The sequence below is a fragment of the Heterocephalus glaber genome, unplaced genomic scaffold (genome assembly GCF_053883595.1).
Source record: "Heterocephalus glaber isolate CG9 unplaced genomic scaffold, H.glaber_assembly_v1.0 deba00000470, whole genome shotgun sequence".
Classification (NCBI taxonomy): Eukaryota; Metazoa; Chordata; class Mammalia; order Rodentia; family Bathyergidae; genus Heterocephalus; species Heterocephalus glaber.
This window is the reverse complement of record NW_028258145.1, coordinates 8,234,595-8,262,560: the sequence shown is the minus strand read 5'-3', so window position 1 is coordinate 8,262,560 and position 27,966 is coordinate 8,234,595. Positions and strand designations below refer to the sequence as shown.

Sequence of the window (27,966 nt, the reverse complement as noted above, 5' to 3'; positions counted from 1 at the left end):
TATATTTTTAATTTTCTGTTTGTTCTTTCTAACATTTGTTTAATTATTTTGTCTTCTTTACCTGTGGGCAACTTACTTGAATAACTTTCAGTATTTCATTTTTAACTTATCTATTGTATTTTAGTTAGCTCTTTGCATAGCTTTTAAACTATTATTTCTGTAGCTACTACATTGTATTTACAAATATCATCACTATCAAGAAACTTGCATCTTTATTTCACCAGTTCAGGTGAAATGTAAAAACATTACTTCTTTTTATTTTTCTTTGCTCTGAGGTTTATATCATAATTATATATCTTAATTATATTTTGAGTATGCACTTTACCTATATTTAAAATTATATCAGGCATTGTTATCATTTTTACTTTAGTCATACCTCATAATTTAGAAAACATGAAAAGAAAGATGATATATTTTCTATATTTTATTTACTGAATTTATCTTTTTCACTAATTTCCCAAGTTCCTTGTTTTATCTTCTTTCTCCTATTTGTAGAACATCCTGAAGTCATTCTTTTAGGGTAGGTCTTCTGACAACATATTGTTTTCCTTAATGTAAAAGTGTTTGACCTTCCTTTAATTCCTGAAGGATATTTTTGTTGAGTATAGATTTGGGTTAACAATTCTTTGCTTCCTACACTTTTGAAATAGTGCACCACTTACATTTGGCTTTCATAGTCTCTTTAATGGTAAAATACTGTAAAAACAATTTTCCTTTGACACATAGCATTATTTTCCTCTGGCTGATTTTGAATTTTTTATTTTTCTTTAATTTAGTTTTCAGATATTTAATTTTGTTTTGTCTTGCTATAAGTTCTCTTTGGGGTTGCACTGGTTCTTAAATCTACAGATTTGAAAACCACACAGCAATTAATTCTTCAAGTCATTTCTTCAAATTATTTCTTCAAATTATTGTTAGCCCCTTCCTTTTCTCTTTGGAAACTCTAATGATATAAGAGTTTTATATTTCATTGTAATCCTGTAAGTCCACAAAGCCCTGTTCATTTTTAAGGAATATTTTCTATTGTTAAGATATTTTTCTATTTATAGGGTAATTTTTATTTTGTACTTTAGCTCAATGATTCTTTCCTGTATCCCACCATTCTGTATATGAGTCCTTCAACTGAGCTTTCTATTTAGGCTTTTGTGCTTTATTCCCCTAAAATTATCCTTTGATTGTTTTTATTTCCTCTTCTCAAACTTCTACTTCTACTTTTTTTACTTAAAATTTGTTTCTTTACTTATGCTTTCTATTTTTCCCAATTTTCTTCCAAATATATTCATAGTTGGTTCTTGTACATTTTTATTATAGATTCCTTTAAAATTACATATTTTAGATAACTGTACATCTCTGTCCTCTATGCATTGGCATCTGCTGATTATCTTGTTTCACTCAGCTTGTAGTCTTTCTATTTCTTATTATATTAAACTATCTTTTTTTCTGTTCTGAACATTATGTTATGGGATTCTGAATCTTATGTGAGTTTTTTTTTTAGCTGGATTTCCATGACAGTAATCAAGCAGGGAAAGAGAAGGGCATTGCTGTGTTGCTACTAAGTAGAAATAAATATCCAAGCATCCCATTCAACCTCTACTGAGTCTTGAGATGAGGACATTACCTCATTATTGCTAGGAAAGGTGGGAATTCTGGATCTCCACTGGTTTTCACTGTCAATAGGAGTTGTAATTGGAGGTATCTTATTACTGTTCAATGCTGGAGAAAAATCTTCACTCCCTAATTATTGTCTAATAGCATCATCCGTTTGAAAGACATGAGAGATATCTGCTTATTTATTAAAGAAGATGGAAATTGGGCTCCCCATGTGGCCTCTGTGACCCTTAGAAGAGTAAAAGATGTCATTGTTGGCCAGCAGAAATGAACATCCAGTTCCTACTTGGGGTTCTGGGACCACATTTTGGTGTGGGGTTGGGGTACTGAGTTAGAGCACCCTTGAAGTGAATGTCCAGGTTCCCTGCTTAGCCTTTTTTTATATGGCTAAGGTGGAGCCATAGTTTATTTTCAATGGTCTCTTGATGTTGGAGAGTGGTTATGTTAAAACACTTTGCTATACCTTTATGTCAGTTTCTCTGGGACTTTGGCTACAGAGAAAGCAGGCATTTCTTGAGACATTTTCATGCCTGTTGGTATTTCCTGGTTGCTAGCATGCTAGCATGCTAGCATGCAGCTGCATACCTAACATATATGTGGCAAAAAGAAAATCCAAGTAAACTACTGTGCCTTTCCCCTGGTCCTAAAATTATGAGCTGTTGTGTTTTCTGTTCTCAACGTTTCAGAGTTTTCTTATGTTTAGTTTATATATAATTTTCAGGGAATTTAGGCATACTGAAAAGTATTTGTGTAGCCTTTTCCAAAGCCAAAGTCAGGACAAAGTAAGGGAAATATATCCTTCTGCTAGGAAGTATATATTTATTTAATAAACAGAAAGTATAAATTTTCAACATCACTAAAGCCCCCTGCCATCATAGAGTATATACCTATAATGCTTGGTAGTGATGCACATGGCGGAATAACCATACACTTTCATTTCTATACAGGGTATTACTTTCATTTATTTTTATGTTTGTGATTGATGTGTCATATTTGCACATGTTTATGAGGTACCCTGTGATGTTCTGAATACATAGGACATAAGTTAATATAAGATAGTGACCATCTCCATTGCTTTAAACTTTTATCACTTCCCTAGGGGAAATATATGAAACATTACAAACATATATGGAACATATATGAACATTCCTCTTTTCTAAATACTCTGAGAGAGTGCATTGTTGTTGATTATCTTTATGCTGCTGTGCCACAGAACACAGAACATAGTCTTCTCATTAAACAGTAATACTGTACCCATGCATTGACCTTCCTGTCTCCTGCTCCACCCTCCCCAGTTTCTGGAAACCACCATGCTACCCAAGTCCTATGAGATCTTTCCTTTTCAGCTAGTCATAAGTGAAATCATGTTGTGTTTTCTCTCTGTGCCTGACTTATTTTCTTAATTTGAATGTCCTCTGGAACCATCCAGGTTATCACAAGTGACAGAATCTCATGCTTTATTTTTTAAATAGTCCTTGGTGTACATACACCAAATTTTCTTTATCCATTCATCCATGAATTTGGTACAATTTGTTTACCATTTCTATTCTTAGTGAAAATTTGTGTTGCTTCTAGTTTGGGACAATTATAAAATAATATTATGTAATATTGTCAGGTTTCTGAACTATGGGATTTGTGTGCATTTTTATTACATACATAGAGAAGAGTGGCTTGCCAGGGCCCAGAATAATATATATATTTTAATAGAATATACCAAAGAATTTTTAAGTTACTGCATCAATATATAGTCTTACCTGTATTTGAAATTTCTAGCTGTTTCTCATTTTTGCCAAGACTTGGTATTTACTGTCAATCCTTTCCATTTCAACTAATCTTTCAATTGTCTCATTGTGAATCATTTGACATCCTTCTCCTGACTAAATAAAATGGCCATCTTTACATATGTCACAAGGAAAACAAGAACAATCTAACAGAAAAAGATACTAAATGGACACTCTCATGGAATGGAAACCTAGGAAGTTAATCCACTTAGTTCACTGTAGTATGGAGTTCGCTACGTTGTGAGCTATTGTGCTGGTTTGGACCAGAAATGTCTCCCATGAATTCATGTGGTAAATCTTGCTTCTCAGCCTGCAGAGTTCATAGGCAGGGCTTTGGGGAGTTGAGTGGATTATGAAGACTCTGATCTCATCTATGGATTGATCTGTGGATGGATGGATGGATTCATAGTTTACCGATCTCTTGAGAAGGAGTGGGAACACAGGAGGCAAGGCCTCACTGGAGAGAAGTTTTCACGGGGGGAGAGCCTGTGTCGCTAGTTTGTCTGTAGTCCCTGACTCACTACCCCCTCTTTTTTCTTCCTTGGTGCCATTAAGTGAGTAGTTCTGTGTCCCCATGTCCTGCCCACCCCGAAGTTCTCCTTCACTACAGGCCCACCCAGAAACAATCTAGACAAGTGATCCTGGATTTAAGACTCTGAAACTGTGAGCCAAAACAAACCTTTCCTTCTTTAAGTTGATAATCTTAGGGATTTTGTCAGAGTGACAGAAAGCTCACTCATGCAGTTATTATGGATGTCATTTTTAAATGGCAAAGTGGACTTACCAACCCTTTCTCTAGATTAGGACGGAGTAAAAATCTAGTCGTGGTTGAGTCTCCAGGAAGAACTTATATCTACTAGACAGGTCCACCAGAACCTAGACAAGGGGAAAGGAGGGTGGTGCTCCCTGATGTACTCAAGAAATCTGTATTGCACCGTCATGAAAAACACACCCTGGTTCACATGTGGGGGAAATTCTGTCCTCATGAGCATTGTTGTTCTTGTTCTATTATGTGTGATAATTTTTTTGTTTTTCTATGTGCACACCACTTTCTGTTGTTTTTTTCTTTGTGTTTGGCTCTGCTTTTAGTGTATAAATCTTCCAACACCTTTTATGTTTTACACTGAAAGAGTAAGGAAAAGTAATGTACCCTGAGGGAGTAGAGCACTTTCCTTTAAGGTCATAGAAGTACCTCACTTACTAGGTTTTACCCTTAGCAAGGGGACACTTTTGTGTAGCATGTGGCCTGCACATGGTAGTTTTTCCATTTAAAACAGAGGGTCCTGTAGGTTTGTTTTCAAGGAAATACCAGTTTCCTAAGGGATGAATATGAGATGGTACACTTCCAGGAATCATTGTCAAGAACATAAACTGGAGTAAGAATCAGGGATTTGTTAAAATATTACTTAATTTCTACTTATTCTAGGATAAAATCACTAGGGTAAGAAAGATTCTGATTCTGGAATACTCAGATGGATTTTAAAATATTTGAAATATATTCAGTGTTGTGTGTGTGTGTGTGTGTGCATGCATATGTACATTTGTGCTTTGTTGTGTGCATTTTCCAAGACGAAAGAGGTCTTGTTGAATTTTTAAAGGGGTCTATGGAACTGAAATGATTCAGACCACAAGAAAGGGTAAAATTGGGGAATAACAGTGGGTGGTTAGGGCTCAAACTTTTGGAATAATTAGTAATACTTTGAAAGAAAAACTTAAATACATATTGATATACACTTTCCTTAAGTGTTATTTTAGTTACTTTCAAAGATATATAAATGTGTGTGTATATATATATATATATATACACACACACATACACACATTTTTAATTTCCTCTGGACATAATAGCTATTTAGAGGCACAGTTTGAAAACTTATTTCCTTGTATTCAGGGAATTATTAATGTCTTTGATAACATCTGCTTTCTAATAAATTATGGTCAAAAACTGTAGCCTGAAAAACTTTTAGTCTGAAGAATTTTTTGATCCGTGGTGTGATTAATTTTTCATGAAAGTGGGAGAAGAAGCTGTGTACTCCACAGGAGACAAACTTATTAGTGCTACCTTATTTATTATGTTATTCAAATCTTCTGTGTCCTTATTTTCTGTTGTCAATCTGTCAAAGCCTGGGAGAAGTATACTGAGGTTTCATAGTAGTATTGGATTTAACACATTGTGTGTTGAGGTGTGATCTGTTATCCTGTCTGTCCTGCCTGAATTCATCCTGGGAGGTTCAAGTTTTTCTCTCTTTTAGATTGTTAAGCAGAGCTCTGGCTTCCCCTACCATGCACACTAGCCAGACAATGAAATGACTCAACTCCAAGAGATATTATCCACAGCACATTACCAGCCAGTGTGGTGTGTGCATTTAGAATTCTGTACCAACCACAGAGAACAGATGTCAGCCATGTGACACTGGCACACCCTCACCAATGCACATCAGTGGAGTGTCAATGGGTACCAGCACCAGTCTTTGTCCAGTGAGGACCATTTGGTGCCACTCTGGGAGAGCAGCTTTGATGTCCTCTCTCTCCATGAAATCAGGCCATAGTAAGGGACAGTTACCTGGGAAATCTTTTTTTTTTCTATTTAGCTTATTGGTATATTTTAGGTATACAATACAGTTACATTCATCATTGGGATCTTGTACCTTTACATGATATATCTTGGTTATTTTTTCCCCATTCCCCTGCCCTCCCTTCACCCCCTCCGCACTTTCCTATTTACAAAGACTTTTGTTTCCATGGTTTTCCTTTTCTCATATTGTTTCTTTTCCCTTCTTTCCTTTCCCCACCCCTCCCACTTCCCCTACTCCTTTAGACATTTTCTTCCTATTTCACAATATCAATTATATATTTGATTCTTATTTACACTTTTAGTTTCTCACACCAGAGAAACTATTCGGTATTTACATATGTATGTCCTATTTATTTCACTTAAGAGTATAGCCTCAATGTGCATTTACTTAGCTACAAATGTCTCCAGTTTCTCATTCCTTATGGCTGAGTAGTACTCTATTTTATCAAAAAAAAAAAATCTTTATCCAGTCTCCAGTTGATGGGCAATTGGGCTGTTTCTAAGTTTTAGCTATTATAAACTGTGCCACTATAAACATGGTGAGTATATATCACTGTGGTATGATTCTTTTAATTCTTTTGGGAAGATACCCAGGATTGGAATAGCTGGGTCAAATGGGACTTCCAATCCTAGTTGTTTGAGATATCTCCATACTGATTTCCACAGTGGTTGCACGAGTCTGCGCTCCTACCAACAATGGAGAAGGGTTCCTTTCTCCCCACAACCCCACCAACGTTTGTTATTGGTTGATTTCTTGATAGCAGCCATCCTTTCTGGGGTGAGGTGGAATCTCAGTGTTGTTTTCATTTGCATCTCTCGAATGATCAGTGATGTTGAACATTTTTTCATATGTTTATTTCCTGATTTTACCTCTTTTCCTGAGAAATGTCTGTTCATTTCAGATGTCCATTTTTGAATTGGGTCCAATTTGTTTTTAGTTCTTTATATATTCTAGATAGTATACCTTTATCTGAGGAACAGCTGGTAAAATTTTTTTCCCACATTGTAGGTTGTCTGTTAGCTCTGTTGGTGGTTTCTCTTGCAGTGCAGAAGCTTTTTAATAAGATGAGATCCCAGTTGTTGATTCTTTGCGCTAGTTCCCATGCTATTGAGGATTTGTTCATAAAGTCCTTTCCTACGCCAGATTTCTTCAAGAGTTCTACCTAACTTATCTTCCAGCAAGTTTAGTGTTTCTGTTTTAATATTTAGATCTTTAATCCACTTAGATTTTAGTTTAGTTCATGGTGAAAGATAGGGGTCTAATTTTATTCTTTGGCAAGTTGAAATCCATTTTTTTCCAGCACCATTTATTAAAGAGGCTATCTTTCCTCCAGTGAGGATGGTTGGCTCTTTCATCAAAGATGAGGTAGCTGAGTATGTCTGGAGTTGTTTCTGCATCTTCTAATCTAGTCCACTGATCCTTAGGTCTGTTTCTTTTCCAGTCTCATGCTGTTTTTGTCACAGTGGCTTTGCAGTACAGTTTCAAGTTGGGAATTAAAACACCCCCTGCCATGACCCTGTTGCCTAGAATTGCTTTTGCTCTTCTAGGTCTCTTCTGGCTCCAGATGAACTTTTGGATTGTTTTCTCTAGTTCTGTGAAATATGCTGCTGGGATTTCAATTGGGATTTCATTGAATCTGTATAGCAGTTTTGGAAGTATGGTCATTTTCACTATGTTGATTCTTCGTACCCAGGAACAGGGGATGTCTTTCCATTTTCTTATATCCCCTTCAATCTCTTTTTTCAGAGTGCTGTAGTTCTCAATGTAGAAGTCTTCTGCTTCCTTCCTTTGACCGATTTCCTAGATCCTTCATTATGTTGGGTGTTATTGTGAAAGGGATTGTTTCCCTTATTTCTCTTTCAGTGAGTCTGTTATTTGTGTATGAGAAGGCTATTGATTTTTGAGTGTTGCTCTTGTATACAACAACTCTACTGAATCTATCAATTAAATCTAGAAGTCTTTTGGTGGAGTTTTTAGGGTCTTCTATGTAGAGTATCATATCATCAGCAAATAATGACAGTTTAACATCTTCCTTTGGGAAATCTATTTTATTGTGTGGAGAGTGCTAGTCAGAACAAATTAATATGGAAACTGGGAAAAAAGGGGGAAAAAAACACATGATATTAAGACCAAAGGGCAGAATGCAAATGAAAGAGAAGACTCTTGTGATGTTATTTGAGCACCTGAATCTATTTATACTTGCTGCCTGAGGCTATAAATTTTACAAAGATTAACCAATATTCTATTAGTTTTCTACTAGTTTGTGTTTTGTCTACATCTCTTAAACTCCAGATCCTGCATAACTTCATTTTATTTTATCCTATCAAATATTTCAAATACACAAATTCAGAAAAATTAATGCTCATATGTTGATTAGCCATGTGCTATGAACACACATATTTTCCCAAATTGAATGCATAAGCATTGTGGGCACAGTTGTGTTTGAGGGTTCTTTTTAGATATTCTCTCCCTTTCTTGGAGGGGCTGCTTCCAAATATCACAGGCCATGCACCAATCCTATATACTGTTTTACACTTGAATACATATATATTGATCCATATCATGTGAATAGTATACTGTTTTCAAAGTTTTCATAATTAGTATCATAAAGAACTCTTCATTCTTTAGCTCTTTTCTTTCTCAAAACCATGTCACCTAGATTTAACATGTTGTTGTGTTTAGGCATTTCCCGTTTATTTTGAATGCTTTGTGTGAGTAGACCATACTATATTTTCCCTCTTGCTCTGTCTTAGATGTTTTTACTAGGTTTTATTTTTATTATGTACAATGCTGCAGATCAATTCCTGTATATTTGTTACAGTGAAGTTAGGATAAGTACTCTGAAAGGGAATTGTTAGGTTGTATGAGACATTTTCAGCTTAATTATAAGTTGCCAGTAGTTTTTAATTCCACTAACAGTGCATGAAATTCCATTTCCCCATATCCTTCTCTCTCAAAAATTTTTATTACAAGATTTTATCATGTTTGCAAATGCCATGATTATGAAGTGGAAACTCTTTGAAGCTTTAACTTGCATTTTTCAGGGTCTGTTTACTAGAGAATGGAGCCTTCATTGAAATGTTTATTGACCATCCAGGTTAGTCCCCGGAATTATTTGTCCTTCTTTCCCTTTTTTGTACTTAGGTTTTTAAGATCTTTATTTCTCTAAATTTTAAAAAGTATTGAAGTAGTTTGTTAATTTCACAAATCTGTTATAAATAACTTTTCTCAGTCTATGGGAAACTTTAAAGTTGATTTGTGCTGTTTTATATTGTGAGGAAGTTAGCCCTGCCCAGCCTGTTGGCTTAGTGTATAAATTTACTTACTATCATGGTTTTGAGGATCATGTTTTTCACAAGTTACTTAATCATTTTCATCTCAAAATCATACAGATTATTTTCTCTAATTTTCTCAGATATTTTAAAGTTACTTTTATTCATCTAGCTCACTAATCAATTTTCAAGCATAAAAGCAGTGCAGGGATGGCCCACTGAACTTGGACAGCATTCAGCTTCATTAGGAAATGATCAGAGTCCCCATCAGAATGGAAGCAAGTAAAACACTATGGCATATAATTAGGAAAAGAACACAGATATCTTCATCAGCAGGTATGTTCTTTTTCGATTTCAAAGGCAAATTTTTGCCGATTTTCTTCATTGTTTTAATCAATTTTTTAAAATGTGTACTTTTGCAAGAACCATTTTAAGGTTTATAAATCTTGGATTTTTTTTTTTCTTTTTAAAAATTTATACTCGCGTTTTTTTCACTATTTATTTTCACCATTATATCTTGCAAATTTGACTTCTTTGCCCTTATTTATACTTTAGCTTTCTAATCAAATCTGAGCTCATTGACTTGAAATTCCTTGTTTCCTGATTTTTGTATGCCTAAATTTGTGCCTAAACTTTCCTGTAATTATAAATGTATTTGCACATCACATATTTTGATAAGTAATATTTTTCTTGTTCAGTTTTATATTGTTAATAATTTCTGTTATAATTTTAATTATTAGTAAATCTTTTTCATATTCCTGATTTTATGTAATATGGTTTAAGTGTATTTTGGGGTTTTTGATTCCAATTTCTAATTGTGTCACTCTGTACTCAGAGAATCTGATGTTATCTCTATGACATATAAACATTTTTCATCATCGATCAAGTTTTTTGGGTAAATTGTCACTCATGTATGGATATATGTCATTTATTTAATTCTTGTTTGCATGAATCTATAAATATTGATTTGATAGAGTGTACTAATCTTTCGGTTTAAATTCTTAAAATTAGTAGAAATATTACTATCATTATTTTCATTTGTTCTATGTTCTCTATCAGTTTTTATTGTGAATTTTTAAAATTTTATAGTAGATTTTATTTTTCTAAGATGCTGCCCTGTAATTGCTTCAGGTAACGTTAACTATTTCGAAGCTATCTTGTTTAATGTTCTCAGGTTCATTGTAGTATTTTCCAGAAAAAAAGAAAAAAAAAAGATTCTCTGTAATTACACACAATAGCACCCTAAGATTAATGAATATTTTCTTTTTTCATATATATTTTCTCTAATAGAAATAATTCTTTACTAGCTTTCTGTGCACTGTCCAGCATAGCGTTTTACCCTCTGTTTTAAAATTTCTGTGTGATTATATTTTTGTTCTGAAAAATGTACATGAATATTTGTAAATTCATAAATGGTAGCTTACAAACAAATTGTATGTATTATACTTTACACATAAGTCAGGACTTATTTCTGCAACTGATTATTTTTATTTGCCAAGGTTTTGAGTGCTTTTCTCTCTCTTTTCCTCTTCATATTCTATATTGAATTTACTGAGAGCTCTTTATCTCCTTTTGCTTTTCTTATAATTCTGAAATTAGATTATATCTTCATACTTTTACTGGGCACGAACATATTTACTTAACAGTTTTACACAGTTCTGTTGAAAATGTTACTATCCAACTTTGCTATCCTGGCCTATCTTTTACTTTGTACATGTTTTAGTATTCAGTCACAATCAATTTACTCTACATACATATGTATTATATAAAAGGCCAAGACCCATTTATATTTCATGAATAATTGCTGTTCTTTTGCAGACCAGTGTGCTTGCTTTCAACACAATTCCATTTAGGTTCAGATTTCTTACTGAAATATATATTTAGTGAATGTTTGTAAATAATATTTTTATTATTTTTCCAAAAGTCTTTGTCTAAACTGGACATGGTGGTGCATGGCTATAATCTCAGCACTTGGGAGGCTGAAGCAGGAGTGCTGTTGGTTCAAGGCCAGCCTGAACTATATAGTGAGACCCTTTCTCAAAAAAATAAATAAATAAAAATGTCTTAATCTAGGTACTTATTGAGCTAGGTTTTATGATGCTAAAGTTATTTCAATTTGAATTTTAAAAAATAATATCCCATTAGCTTGATATATCCCATTACTGCTAATGTGATATCTGGGTTTCATACTTTTTTCCTGTAAGTAATGTGTCTTTATATTTGTGTTTCAGAACATTTTCTTTTCCCTCTGGGACCTCAGGTTGTCTTGAGGTAGATATATTTTTACTTGTCTTAGGGATTGGGCTCATACTTCAGGGTGAAGACCAAATCTTTACTCATTTTCCAATTTATAGGCTATTGTATATTATATTTTTTCATTTTTTATTTTCACATATAACTTCTGTTACAAAATACTTGAATTTCTCTTTTCATGTCCCTTAAATATTGTACTTTTCCTATTTCTGCTCCACATTTTCAGTAATTTTTCTGAAACACTTTTCAAATTTATTAATTCTCTCTTCAGCTATGTTTATTTTTATTTTCTTCATTAAGTATACAAGTTTTGCTGCCCCTTTGTGACTGACAGTACTTTAACCTCTGTTTCAGGTAATGCTTAATATTCTCTTTGCTAAAGAATCCAACATCATTCACCACTTTCTTATGTCCTGGGCACTTTCTAGCTGCTTTCATACATGTTGAACTCTGAGAGGGTAATGATTATGCATGACTTAAAGAGTTTTTGTCCTAGTTACTACTTAGTGTAAATAATGATTTGGACACAGTACAACCTCACAATGTATGGTGTGGAGTAAGAGAATACATTTTTTTTTTTTGGTACCCGGGATTGAATTCGGGTCCTTGCGCAAGGCCATGAAACCACTGAGCTAAATCCCCAGCCTGAGAATACATATTTTAAGTAAATGGTAGATATAGGAACTATATCTCTTTTAGAAAAAGTGAAAATGGTTTATGCATTAAAATTCATGGCTAAAGTAGATTGATTATTGTATCTTGTTTTTCCTAAACTATGTATACATACTTAATATTTCATAACTGAAAGTACTTTTATTCTATAAAGTAAAATTTTAAGCCATTTACTTTCTTAATTGGCCTATGATATTCGCACAGTGAACTCACAGAATAAGCAAATGTTTATTAGCTGATTGAAAAGATGTAGCTCCTGCCCTTGTTTGAAGCTCATCTTCACATTATTAATATAGTAACCATGGAAATTGTTTCTCTTTTCCCTTGAGAATTTAAAATTTCATCCAAAGTCTGAAGTGGCAATTTTTTTCACCAAGCAAACAGACTCAGCTGCAGGGGCTGCAAACTGACGGCTGATGTTGGCAAATCTTGGGTGACTTTGAAATTCTGTTATCAGTGTTGGCCGGGGTGGTGGCTTTTCATTCAGGTGGTGACCCTTCCTTTAAGAAAAGCCAATCTCCTCACTTGACAAAAGCTGCAATGCAACTGTGGAGCTAAGGTAGTGGCTGCCAATTTTCCAATTTCAAGAAAATAATGTCTTTGAAGGAAAGTTATAAACTTGCTATGATGCATCATGTCTAGTTTCTAACTCAGATTTGGTCTCTGCAGCATTTGATTGCATCGATGTGAACCACATAATGTCAGAATGTGTAGGGAACTATAAATGTGTACCTTATCTTTGTGGTAACATAGCAAGTTTTATGCAGTCCAGTGAACTGAGAATTGTTCAACAAAGTAGGAAATAAGAATAAAGGAAGCAGAATTCATAACAAACATGTCGTTACTTTATCTCATCTTTCTTAACCAGGAAACATTTATTCCCATGCCACCTGCTTTAAAAGACACCTATTTTTCCTGCCTTCCCTCAGAGGAAGGGTAATGAATAGTGTTCAAAGGGGTGTCAGGATTGACATGGTATGCAGGAGAGTGAATTTTTTTTTTGATTATGTAGTGGGGTATTTTTTTACTTTGATAAAAATTTTATTTTACTTTTCCTTTCATATTTTTATGACATATCTATATGTTTACTTTCATATTTTAGGACATCTATGCGTCTAAACATTTGAAATTTAATTATTTTATTTGTAATATTTATGAAGTCCAATGTGATATTTCAGTACATGTGTAGAATATGTACTGATCAAGTTACTTAATTAATGTTCCCATCTACTTATGATTTATTTGAGGCCTTCAAACTTCTCTTTTATTTATTCATAAAATATATAGTAACTAATTTTGAACTGGTCACCCTTCTGTGTTACAGTATACTAGGACTTCTATTTGTGCTGAGCCTCTCTTACACGAATTTCCCAATTCTGTCTCCTCATTTCTTTCCCCAACCTTGAATAATCGTTAGTATACATTCAAACTGACTTTTTAAATAGAACATGCCAATATTTGCCTTTTTTTGCTCACTTGTTTCACTTAATATCTTCCTGTCCCATTCATTTCACTATAAAATGATATCTTTTAGAGTAGAATACTATTCTGTTATTTAGGTACACCACATTCTCTTTATTCAGTATCTAGGATGATTTCTTAGTTTCTGTATTTCCAACAGTGTGACAAGGGACATCTATCAGTTCACTTGCTTATTTTTAAAGTGAATACTTTTCATTATTAAGTTTTTTATTTCCTTATAAATTCTAAATATTTATTCTTTGTCAAATGAATTGATTATGTATTTTTCCTCAATCTGTAGGTTGTCTCCTCACTTTGTTGGTTGTTTCCTTAGCTGTGAAAAAGTACTCTATACTTTTAGGATCTTATCCAGAAAATCATTGCCTATATTGATGTTTGAAAGTATTTTCCCTATGTTTTCTTCTAGTTGTTTTATACCTTTAAATTTCACACATAGGTCTTTTATCCATTTTAGTTTATTTTCATATAGGGCTTAATACAAATCAAGTTCCAATCTTCTGCATTGGATATCCAGTTTTCCTAGCATCATTTATCGAAGAGGCTTCTCTTTCTCCAGTGTATGCTGTCAGTAAATTTGTCAAGAATCATTTGACTGTAGACTAACAAATTTGCTAGTGGGCTCTCCAATCTGTTCTGTTGGTATATATTAGATGTGTAGGTTGATTTTAGTTGTTGTTGCTGTGCCAGTATCATGCTGTCTCAATCAATGTAATGACCGTGACTTTTATGAAGCAACAAATTGTAACAGTATCTTTCCTTTCATAGTCCAGCTTGAATATTTGAAAATGGACAACAAAAACTGGATAAGTTTACTTATGTCCTACTCAATGTAAACCCACAAAAGAGGCTGATTCTCAGCACTTTTAAAATTCTTTTTCCATAGTGCCAAAATGCAGTGAGATACCAGCAAAGTCTTTAGAGTTCATTGCATGTAGACATTATTGTTTAGTGTTAAATATTCACTCAATTATGCTACATTGTTCCCTTGAAGGCCTTCTGAAATAAGAAGCTGCCTCTCTGGTTCCTCAGGTGACCTCTTTAGACTCCTGCTCTACCCAATGTCTTGAAAAAGTAAAATGTGTAGTTGCTTGGGTCTTGTCTTCAGAGCTTCTTACCCACCCAGGGTGCCTGGAGTTGCCCTACAGTTCAATTTTAGATACACTTGGACATCCACAAACATAAATTCCCAAACTTCAATGTACCTCTTCAGACCCTTTGGCCTTTGCACTTATACTATCATTCAATATTAAATTCTTCTCATATCATCCAGGATCATTCTTCCAATGCTTCTTTAACTGATCATGCATCCCATGGCTCTCACAGATGATTGTTTGTGCAAACAACAAGATAGCCAGGTGAGAAGCCCAGTCAGGACACCCCGATATGGACCCCACCACTCCCTCAGCCCTCAATTCAGGAACTTTATGGGGCCGTACTCCATAATTACTAAAGGTTACATGTGGATGTTTGGAAGAAATGAATAAATAGAAACTTCATCAAGTGTATAATATTTTGTCTGAAACAATTCAAACTAAAATCCATCAGAATTAATACTTACTGTTTTTAATAGTGAGGAGATTCCATTTTGAGGTTCAATTTTGTCCTTTAGCTCACTTATTATTTCTCTTAAATGAAATTTAGGATTTGTAGATTGTTAAAAGCATGAATCAAGGTGTAAAGACTAGTGGATAAAAATCACAAGTTATTAGCAAAAATAACAGCAACAGAAGGCTATGATTTTCATTATGTGCTTTTAAAAAGAGAAATTACATGTGATTATTTTCTGAAAATCTGTTTATTTTTATACTTTTGGTCTAATTCCAATATTTTCTTCATGCAATTATACCCAGATGGATCCAACCATTAGTTAATTTAAATATTTTAGTTTTATAAGGAAGGTATATATGATTATACTGTAGATTGAGTGATTTTTTAAAATTTCATGATTAAGAATTTCAGAATTGCCAAAATTTCTCAGAGGGATAACTTCTAATATAGACAGAAAGTCTAATCAGCTCCAGGATGCATTTTCCCTGGATTCCCTTTTGTGTATTTCAGATGCTTAATTCATTTGCTCTTAATCACCTTTCATGAGTCATGAAAGCAGGTGACTTGAGTAGAAGTGTTTTCCTCTTAGAACCTTCTAGGTGTCAGTAATGATTTGATTGTGTCCATGAAGTAACCCGGCAAAATGGCTGACAAAATCTGAAAATAAGGGTTGTATATAATGCCAAAGAAGATCACTGAGATTTTTAATCAAATCTAAACTAGCACATTACTCACATTGCTTTGCCAGAATTTCTTCTTCCTACATTTTTCAAATAGATCTGTCCAACTCAAACAATTCAATTTCATTACCAAAGTCAGGTATCATATGAGGAGAAAGATTAAAACTCGGTGCTTGCATGTTTTGTCTATTTATGCAGCAATCATCCCACCAACCCACACTTTCTGGGCTTTACCTTTTCTTGTATATCTTCAGAAAACAGGAAAAGAGTCAATCTCCTGTTTGTTTCAATGCAATTACTTTCAGGTAAAGTCATATTGTAGTAAGATCCACAAGGAAAAGCAGAAGGATAAAAAACCAGCTTCACATTCTCAGACCTGCAACAGATCTAAGTTAGCTTGAATTTTGAGAAAAGGCTCATCCTGGTCATTATCCAAAAAGGCTTTAGTCTGCTTCCACAGGTGCTGTTCAAAGTTATTTTGAAATGAGAGCTTTCTGAATAATATTAGTTATTCCTAAAGAGCTATGACTTCTTTGAAATAAGGAATTTTTGGAAAAGTGAATAAAAGAAATTTGAATATCCACAACTACTTAAAAAGACAAAATCTTTTCAAACAGTATATCAAGTTATTTTATTCCAGTTGTTTTCAACAACAACAACAACAAAAAACAAGTGGGCTTTATCATTAAGGCTGCTCCTCTCAACCATTATAATAGTTAGAAGAAGGAAATATTTGAGACTCCTTAAGCAGTCTACCTAATCAATATTAGTAGAAAAATACATGCTTTTTATTTTACTAGTACAAATACAAAGTACTATCAAAGGCTTTCAAGAAAAATTAAGCGTGACACTTTTTTACTGTCTTGTATTTATTTTTCATCTTTTCATTAGTAATTTTCTTTTTACATCTTACCTTCCAGATTCTAAAATACACATGAGAAACTCAGCCTTGTGAATATGGAGTGGGCAACACATTAAATTAAGAGTTTAGGTGTTTCTCACGTACAAATCAAATAAAATGTAAGGTCGGAAGTCCAATGTCTTCATCTGGCCATCTTTCCTCCTTAACATGGACCATGGCAAGGAGGGGGATGGCCATACCTAGTGTAGGCGAACTTCACTAAGGAGACAGGGTAAGAAGTGGGGACAAAATGAGATGGAGATTGGTAGGCAGATTTAGCAGACTCCATTAACCATCATATTTCTTAACTGATCCTGGGGACATTTTCTATAGACTCAACAAGACATTAGCCATTGTTGCCCAGGTCCATATGAACAAGTTCATATCTGCAGTGTGGTGAGCTTACAAGAAACAGATGGATTATTGTTGCATGAGCATGCCAATGGATGTTCCCCCATTTATCATGGGGTTACATCCAGAGTAACCTATGACACTCGAGAGTATCGCACAGGGGAAATGCATGTACTACACCTAACCTGCTGACCATATTGCTTGGATGCTAACTACTTCACTACTGAGCATTAGTTGCTGCACACAATTTACAATCATGGGGCTGGCAAGGAGTTGTCATTCAGCCCCCTGCTGTCAAATTCAAATTTAAATGTCGAGGTCCAATTTCTCCTGAACGGTACAATGTTTGAACTATCATAAAGCCAGAAAATCATGACTGAATCTCCCGATCCTGATGCTGGGATCATCCATATGATCAGGCACCTCTTAGAACTGCAAACTTCTCCTTTCCCAGGTCTCATGGGTCCCAATTTGATGTAATGATTCAACACACTTTAACTTAGCCATATTTTACTTAATAAAATTTAGTCATCTTAACCAAGTCAAGCAGAGAAAGCTCCAGCTAACTGCCCTGAGGTGTCAGTGGGGTGGATTTTCCAGTGGCCCTGGTTCTGATTTGCTCTGGGCCCCTCCTCTGACCTACAGGGATCCGTTGGCTGTGTGCTGGGAGGTCAGCCTGAGAGTCTCATCTACTGAAGACCACAGGAATCTTTATTGTGGATCCTTTACATGAGTTCTAAGAAGGTAAGTTCTTTATCCACAAGAAACTATGGTATAATTTCTGTATAAATACTGTACTTCAAACCAAAAATGTAAAATAACCTTTATTAAAAATAACCTTTTTTTTTCTCTTTAGTGGCAAATTTCTCTCCAGAAGAAATTCATATGAAGAAAACAAATTTCACCAGATGAAACTGCTCCATTTTGTGATCTACACAAATAATTTTTTAAATACCAATAAAACCTCACCCAATTTATTAAATTAACAGAAATATTCAGTTTCTAGGTAAGAATTTCCTCATATTAAATATTCAAAGCTATTTGTTTATCCATCACAGTGTCAATTTTCAGAAAGCAAAAGAAATTGAAATTTCTTCTTCTAATAAGTCTTCCTGTTTAGAGATAAATATTAAAAAAATTAGAATAAATTCAGTATTAGCAACTCAAAGGTCATGCTTACAAATTTTCTTTTAAAAATTTTATTATTTATGTATTTGTTATGTTAGCTTGTAGTTTATAAATTAATAAGTAAATTTTTTATATAATTTTTACCAGAATGTTTTAGCAACACAGTTCCTCAAAATACACACAAAAAAATCACAGAATTTATCTACAATACTATAGAAATATACCTTTGTTCTATTTATGTTTTTTCTTTGTGATCCTTTGTCATTTCTTGGCAATTAGTATTGGGAAAAGTACACATTTCTTATTTTGGAAAATTTTAATTCCAAAATTCATACAAATAAAACAATCTCATTACATAGTTAATTTAATGTTTTTAAAAAAATATTTTCCGAAATTATCAAATGCCTAGCAGTACCACAGGGCCTCTTTTAAGGCCAAAACATGCTGAGTAATTAAGTTTTCAAATCATGTCTAAATGCATTCTTTTCTTCAATTACCACAATTCTCAAAATATGTTGACACCCTGCTTACAGATCTCCTGGTTCTTACTGTCTACCTATTGCTTCTCTCTTTACTTCCTAATCTAGTATTATAGCTCTTTTTTCATGAGTCATTCTATTTTTTCCATCATATCTTTATATATTTTGCACTTTGTATCATTGTTTACTAAGCTATGTAAGCCTCCTGAATTGTAGCTCTACTTTTCTTTAATGAAAAGCTACAAGCATCAATGAGGTCCAACGTCCTTCTACTCAGAACCAGAAAAGGCTTCCAAAATTAAGTTAAATGACAAGAAAGTAACCTACGAGTCAAGACTTACACCCGAGTATATCATACAGAATCAGTTCCTTAAAAAAATGTTCGCTTTCAAAAACAATCACCTATAAACTGTGCTCTCTTGTGGAATTCAAGTGGCAGATTTAAAGCTTTGACCTTGCTCAACCTAGAGGTTACACAGGGAGAAGGGCAACCGTACTGTGAGAAACCAGAGCCAAGTTACAGCAAATCGGAAACTTGAATGACAGGAATCATAGAAATTTCAGTGTCAGTGGGCATAGTGGTATTTGCAAAAAAAATACTCAGAACACTGAAAATATTCCAAAGTCAGAGAAATGTAGAAGTGCAGTGTAACTTTTGTAGGTCACTGACCGCTGAAGTCAACACTCGGGGAAAACAACATCAACCAAGTCACTCTGGGCAAGCTATGTGTTCTTCCTTCTGAATTACAGCTTTATTGTTTCAATAGTTTATCACAGAAGAGCATGAAAAAGGATTAAGGATTTAGGAGTCTCCAAATCTTATAAGATGTATTCTCTCTTCTATAAACTTTTTTTCATGCCCCGCAATTCTAGTTGTAGAAAATATTGGGCAGCACCGCAATTTTAGAAAGTAGCTATTTTTGAGTCCTCCAAACTTTTCTAAAGTCATTAAAAGTGCCACATCAGTGTGTTCCTGTAAGAATCCCTAGTATTTTAGTTAATATATGAACAATTTGCTATTTTAGAACCCTTTGGGGAATCATGAAATGACCATGAATAAATTATCAGTGAACTCTGGCAGAGCTGGCATTCCTGTGATGCACAGCCCTCCTTCCCTCCCACCTCTCCTGGAGCCCAGAGGAGACAGAGACAGGAGCAGTGGACAGGGAGAGAACAGAGCCATGGTCTGGGATTGAGAAGAGAACTAAACAACTTTGCCCTACTGTGACCCTGGGCTCCTACTGTTCTTTGAAAGGTAAGCTAACTATTGGGCACATTTGCATTCTGCGTATTGATTTTGTGTATCACCTACTCTTAGTAAGTAGCAAGATACTTAGCAAAGAAGTAAGTTCAGGTAAAGGCAGTTCGGAAAGAACATCCACTGTATATTTCAAACATAGCATAGTCACACCATATATATATATGTATATATACATATGTATATATATACACATATACATATATATACATATGTATATATACATATATGTATATGTTATGAATATCTTTGCAAATAAAAATAGGAATTTACAAGAGTATACTTTAAAATACAAAGAGAGTGTACTTCTGCTATGGTTTAGATAGGTGTCTCCCAAAGGCCATGTGTTACACCAGGAGACTGGTACACATCGGCTGCTGTTAGGGCCCCAGGGCTTATACCAGGAGGTGACTATGACTGGCAGGATGCCAAGTAAGGAGAGCTTCCTCTGAACTTTCAGCCCATACTTGTGGCTCACATCACTGCCTAAGCTCCCCTTGTGTCAGATCAATGGGATTGATCCTCATAGGAGCACAGAGCCTGTCATGAATTGTGCATGTGAGAAAATCCAGGTGCGTACTCCTAAAGAGAATCTAATGTACTAGTAACAAACTGCACAGTGCACTGATAATAGAAATAAAGTGAATAATAAATGCAATATGCTGAATCACCTTGAAAGCACCCCCACCTCTGGTCTGTGGAAAAATTGTCTTCCACTTTCCACAAAATGGCCCTGCTGCTGAAAAGTTTGAGGTCCACTAGGTGAAAGGCTTGGTCACTGTCCCATGGGGCAACTGAGAAGAGGTGGACACTGTCAGAGGCTGGGCCTGATGGGAGTTTGTCCAGTTGCTGAGAGCTCTCCCCAAAGGGGATGGGTGGTCCTAATCTCCTCTCCTCCTGTCTCCCATCCCTGGGCATGAGTGAGCACTTGGCACTGCCCAGGGATCCTGTGAGGAGGGGGCTGCCTAACACGGGACCAAAGCAAGGGGCCAGTTGGTCATGGATTGAAACCTCCAAAACTGTTAGCCAAAATAAAACTTTTTATGAACTCAGCTGTTTTGTTACAGTAATAGAGGGGTAATGCAAATTCTACATGAAAGTTTTTGGTTTTCTATATCCAAATATTTACTCCTGTATAAGATCTATAAATACATCTATGTGGAAATGCATACATACAGATTCTGTAAAGTCGCACAATACCGATCACAATCCTTGTTTATGAATTAGGGTTTGCAATTAACCACATTTATTTTATTTTTCTTGTTTTGCTTCTTAAAATTTTCTATGTCCATCAATACTGGTTGTACTTTTTAAACACTTAATGACATTATCGCAAAATGTAATATTATAATCCCTATTTTCCTCCAAATTAATATACACAAAACAGTATTTTCTTAAGATTCTTAAGCTGATAAGTTACTCTTCCAAATAACATTTATTGGTATAAATAAGTGTTTTGCTTAGTTGCCCAGAGGATACTCAGAATCCATTCAAGATGCCACCCAATAAACCAGGAATTACATAACATTTTGACAAACACTGAAACAGATATGTGTCTAGCCTGGTCCTCCCATAGTTTCTGAGCTAGGTGAGCACCCTGTGGCCTCAGGATCTTTGCACATGTCTGTCTTTTTCAAGAGTTCTTCCTCATGCTTCCATGAAGGGTAACCTGTCCTCAGCTCTCTGGACTCAGCATTAAAGTTCCTTTCCCAAAGAACTCTTTTCCTGAGTCTCCTAATTAAAGTTAACATTCTTTGTTGTTAGATATTACTGCTCTTTATTGACATTTTCCCAACACTTTCTCAAATCTGAAATTTTGAATTTTTCTTTTTCTTCTCATTTCTTTTTTATTGGTCTGCTCAATGAGAATGCAGATTCCAAAAAGGGAGAAATAGGTCAAGCTAGTCTAGTTAGTCTCTTATGTATGGCTCTTTCTCAGTCAATGACCGAAAGACAAAGCACGGGATTAGAGAGAAATTAATTTCCTTCTTACCTGTCTACTAACAGACTGAAAAACTACATCTAGGGTCAGTTTGAAATCTTTTATAAGGCTGGAGGTATTTACAAATTGTTACCCTAGCCCATGTCTTAACAATTTCCTTTTTTAAATATATACTGTAGCAAAGGTACCTGTGTTCTAAGACTTGCTTAGTTGTGTTAGACTAATTGGGAACAAACTTGCAGAGGAAATAAATCATGTCAGTTATACTGCAGAGTCCCATGGAGAGCAAAACCTAGCACACTCAGAGAGGAATTCCTGGGGAACGAAGGTTTGGAAAATGGGCTATCTCTCCACTGAATTGGAAGCCCCAAGCTGGCCAATAACCTACTTCTCACAGCTTTTGCTTCTCCCATGTCATGTGACCATAGTCACTGCTCTCTGCCCTGCAGACCCCCTTCCCTCATCAGCAGCCCCTAAACATCCAAATTTGAATTCAATTCTAACTCTAGTATACATATTTTCCTTATGCTATACAAAAAATTATATTACATAGGACATCATATTTGTAAAAGGAAAATCTTATTGATATTTTCTTAGGATCTTTAACATTCAAAATGAGGACAATGATTTGAAAAACACGTGACAACTTATTTTATATTATCTGGTCATCTCCCTCAATGTTTTTGGAGATCACATGTATGATTTCAAAGGATGATACAATATCATACTGTAACACCACCCTAGGAGTACATAAAATATTTCTTCTTACTTTTTCCATATTGACTGCACTTCATAGTACACTTTTGTGTAGTGCTCAAATAATGTACACTCTCCATAAATATGTACTAATTAATGATGACACTTCTTATGCATTCAAAGGACATAAGCATCATGTATATATGGGGTGGTATTAATGTATGTTTTTATCCTGGTAGCAATTACCATGGCAACCCTTTGGTCTTATCTATTAGGTAGAGAAACAATAATATTGATGTCTCACTTGCATAGAGGAAGTATGAATGAAGTGCTGATAGTCAAAGATGCTCCAGAGGTTTATTTTATCTTAAAATTGGTTCTGATTAAAATAATGAGAGGTTTAAAAGAAATACCAATTCTAAAAACAAATCTAACACAAATCAACAACATTGAATTCTTCTGTAACAGCACTGAAGCTCAGCTAAAACAGCATTCCTACATGTTTGGACAGAAAACAGCACTTCATTTATAAATAATGTTTTTATTTAAATAATCTTGAATTAAAACAAAACCTTTGGCCCTGTTAGCAATTAAACAGCAGTGCTTTACACTAGTCTCATTCTAAACATGCAGACAGAGAAAACACTTTACAGATAAAAGTATACACAAGCTGCAGTGTTTTGGTCCATTAGGGAGGAGAACACCTGCAAAGCGTTTTCTCCCCCAATTATGGCTGTTTTTAGTGGGCTGAAGTGTGATCATACTCTTATCCCCATATGGGAACCAGAGATTAGTCTGAGCTAAAACATCCAGTGCACTCTGCTACCTGTAAGCAATTGAGTCCCCCGTGCTTGATTGGTGTGTAGAGCTGGGCTGAGAGGCCCTCGAAACGACTGGCCACATGAGGCCACGGAGAGGGACACTCACACATCCAAATAGCCATGTACTTATTTGTCTCCTACAGAGGTGGAAGGGAAGTCACCACTCGAAGTGGCCCTATCCAATTTGACACAGCTGGTGGAGTTGGCTCACTCCTTGGAAACCCCATGGAGTGCTGGGCCCAGCGGTTCCCTCAGCCCAGGAGTGCAGAGGCAGGAGGACTGTTACCAGACACACTCCAGAGAAGAAGAGGGAGGTTTAAACCTTCTCAGCTGTAAGATACAGTGACTATGGGATGCACACTTCTGCTTCTCTCCTGGGGGGGGGGCGGGTATGCTCTGCCTTCACCCTCAGAAACAGCCCTCCTTTTACAGGGCTGGAAGCTGCTGTGAATGCCCTCCCTGTAACACCAGGCAGGCCAATCCCTTAAGGCATGGATTACACAGAGCACAAGGTACTTGAAGTCTCATCCCAATGCATGGTGTTCTGTGAGCTGGGAGGTCACACAGATGGACCCACGGGATATCCCCTCCATGTATGTCCTTGAAGTGTGGGTGACGGACACTCAGACTGTAGGTGTAAGGGCCTAAAGCTGTGAAACTGTGGTTTTCTTTTTTAAAAAATCATAACATTGGATTTTGCTAACTTGAAATGTATATTAGGAATAAATTCTTTTAATTTTAAGGAAATTAGAATGTATATTTCAAGCACAATTGGTAGTTCTCTACTGCAGCACCTTGCACACACATCTCAGACTCAACCCACTGGCTTCTCCTCACCCCTGACACACAGGTCTCCAAAACACATCCATCCAAGATCATGCACAGCCTTCAGCCCAGCCTATTACAGTTAGCAGTGATCTTTCTCAAACTCTTGTCTAATCAGGTTCTTCCTTTCTTGCCTATAATTTTCCAGTAGCTTTTACATTTACAAATTGAAAATATGAATTCAAATAAATAGCTTATCATTAGGTCCCTTCTTACTTCAATGGATCCATATCTTGTTTTTAAACTACTCCTTTCCAACTCATCTTTGCAAAAGTCCAGCTGTAAGTTCTGTGTGAAGTCTCTTTACTCACTATTCTTTAAGATTTCTATGTTTCTGCACTCACTGAGTACTTTATCAAATTATTCTTTTCAATCTTAGCTGCAGGAGAAAAAAAAGAAAAAAAATTTCAAGAATCTATACCAGAATTACCAATTCATTTATTCAAGGGCCAGGCATGGGTATTTGCTGTTGTATAAAACTCCTGGATTCCTAGGTTCATTTACAGATACCATTCTCTATTTTAAATATTTATACCTCTAAATTCACCTGTACAGTATTGGTCATTCCTTCTACCCCAACTTCCCATCACTCCATGCTAGAACATTCTCTGTGATTCTTTTACATCTCTCTCTGTGCATAGTTCCTGTGGCTCTTAACACACTTATTTCAATTATATTTTTGCTGTAGCTGCTCTCTGACATACTATGAAGTTTTGTCTTCACAGTACCTAGAACTCAATAATTTTTTTCAACAAAACAAATGGGGATTTTGAAAGTGAGTTCCATAAATATTTTTTGAAAGAAACCTGTGTATCAGGCACTTCTTGTTTCCTATGCGTAGTACACTTTGGGTACTTTGAAGCTTATACCTGAACAGAGAACACAGTCATTTAACCAAATAGTTACACAATCAAATGTGTAGCAGCAATATACAGTGTAAAATGGAAAAAAATAATTTGAGGAGGTCAATATAAACTTCCATAAAAGTTTTATTTCATGTTTATAACTCTAAGATAAATATGGTTTTCCTAGATTCAAGAGCAAGAGTGTTCCTTAATAGGTAGTTGGAATAGGATATTATCATTCTGTTTCATATCTGTGGTGAGTCAAGAGTACTGGGAGGTGAGACTACCTGCCTAAGTCTGGAACAACTGGAGGCAGCTTTAGGTACTACGTTAAAAGCCACTAAATTTCACCCAGAGAATAAGGGGAAGAGCCATGTATCAATCAGGGCTCAATCAGAAAAACAGAAACAATTTGAATGCTTCAAACTGAATGGATTTTATAGTAGAGTAGATGACATGGGAGTTAGAAAAATCTAAGAACTAAAAACAGGACAGTGAGCCCTCCTGTATGTTTGATACACCTGAAAGTCACTATGGACCACTGGGCTACAGGGATAAAAGGAGGAGGTGGTGTTGCAGAGTTTTGAATGCAAGGGAGGAGTATATGTAGCTGGCATTCCTGGTGATAATGGGCTTCAGCAGAAGTGACCATTGGTTAGAAGCTGCAGTGACATATGAACAGACTGTGCTCCACCTTTTCCACCTGATGTGAGACCAGCTAGGAGTAAGGATGCCCAGGAAACGGCTTCTTATGATAAAGTGGCCCAGGGAATGTTGGAGATAGACCTTAGCACAAACCACACGCATCAAAGAGTGATGAGCATCACTCTGCAGACATGATCAGGTTTAATTGAAAGCATCATGTGGTGTCCAGGTGATGCTGTAGGTGAAAGGAACTGGGCTGTGGATGCTTTCATGAGAGGTGATCCTAGGGAGAGGAAGGAGGCTGGGCTGAGCTCCTGGTAAAGAGATGGTGAGCAATGTATTTCAGAGGCAGGTAGAACAGCAGGGATCATTTCATGAATTGAGAGAAACCTGGACTTTGTTCTTTATGTGATGAGAAGTCTCTGCAGGCTTTTGACAAGAGGAGACAGAAGCAGCATTATCCATTTGAGACAAATCGAAGGGTAAGATGCTCAAGACAGGGAAACCTGTTAAAAGGTTATTGCACTAGATGAAGCAGTCAGAACATTAATGTATCAAGGCAAGCAAGAAAACAAACCGAAAGACAAAAAAATACCATCAAAGCCTGGAGTTAATTTTACTTAGTTAAAAAATGAATACTGTAGCAAAATTGATTTTTTAAAAAAGCCCTTCCCTATATATTTTATTAATTTAAAAATATCCAAACTCCAAAAAGTAATTTTATTAGCTTTATTGCTTGAAAGCCCAAAATCATGACATTTTACACAGAGTCTAGTAGGTTTGATTCATTTCAGTCTCAACCTAGATGAGCAAACTTCCAATCCTAATGCTATATGATTAATTCCTGGTGTATTGACTATGAGAGTATTTGTCAAAAACCAGAAGGGTATTTTTATTTTTAGTTACTGAGAAATAAAATCCTCAGATCATCTCTACAAAATTCCCCCTTTCAGCCTATATTTGGAGTAATACACAGCTATCCAAGAAGAAATTTTCCAGAAGTCTATAGAGATTCTGCAATAATTTATGCCAGAAATCAACAGTTATCAAATATATAGAGTATGAGAGCCCCATAATCATGTCAATTTTTATTTTATTAACTTCCCAGTTTAATACTAGAATCTTATGAGTACATTTCATGCATTTTTCATTCAACATATACTTCAATGCTATAAATCAGGCTTGGTGTGAGGCTGTGATGATAAAGAAATGAACAAAATAGACAAAAACTCCACCTGTGTTTTCATCCTAGTTCTCAAATAATGTCAGGTAGATGTATTTGATAATTGAAAACCTTACAAATACTCCTCTTGATGGAGACCACTAGTGCTTAACATTTAAAATTTTTAATAGTCAAAGATATTTTGAGATAACTTACTTAAACTTGATTTCTATAAAAAGAAACACAATAGAATCTATGAAGAAGACAATATGATAGGATGCATGTATTTCCTTGGCCCTCCCTGCTATGTTTTCTCTGCAATGTTATCAGCTTTATAAATGCATATATAAATGCATGCATGATGTAATTGTTCTTAACAAGAGAATGGGAAGTGTTTTGACACTTATTCTAAATCATTTCTGGGAAACTGTGAAGCATCCACACACACAAAATTATAACTAGGGATCATAGGAGCACGTCTTGGTTATATGATCAAATTCTTATTTTATTAAGGTAATTTTTAGCTCTGCATGAAAGGAGTTTGGAAATTTCCACTTTGACCTAATAATAAATAAAAAGCTAAACAAATGAAAAAATCAACTCTTCTCAGGTCTGTGAGGGGGGACAGTACAGAGCAAAATGCTGCTGAAAGACTAGAGACAGAGAGGTTGCACGGGAGTGGAGTCCAACCACAGCAGAGACCCGGGGTGGAATCTGGCCCAGCCCCAGGACCTGGCACCTGCAGAGAAGCAAACTTAAGATTTCTCCTCAGAAACCATGGAAGCACCAGCATGAAGTAATGTATTTCAAGTTTTGACAGAAAATGCCCAACATTCTGGAATTCTGTACCTTGTAATATTATTCTCCCAATGCAAAGGAGAAATAAAGACTTTTTCAGAAAAAAACCTAAAATCAATGGAATTTTTTACCGGTAGATTTGCCTTACAAGAAATGTTAAAAGAAATTATTTACAAAGAAGGAAATGTATATAGGTAAGAAACTCAGAACAATATGACAAAAAGAAGAGTATCAAAGAAAATA

At 35.3% G+C, this 27,966-nt stretch overlaps 2 long non-coding RNA genes across 2 annotated transcripts in view; one reads left to right on the top strand and one right to left on the bottom strand.

The window, feature by feature from the left end:
- The window catches only part of LOC147829756 (uncharacterized), a 211,655-nt gene that overhangs the window by 147,213 nt on the left and 36,476 nt on the right, over positions 1 to 27,966 (bottom strand). The window lies entirely within an intron of this gene.
- Positions 9,032 to 27,959, top strand: LOC110349028 (uncharacterized). Its single transcript, XR_002394726.2, has 5 exons — positions 9,032 to 9,573; positions 17,770 to 17,868; positions 17,981 to 18,130; positions 19,757 to 19,986; positions 23,592 to 27,959. It is a non-coding gene; the product is annotated as an uncharacterized LOC110349028 (long non-coding RNA).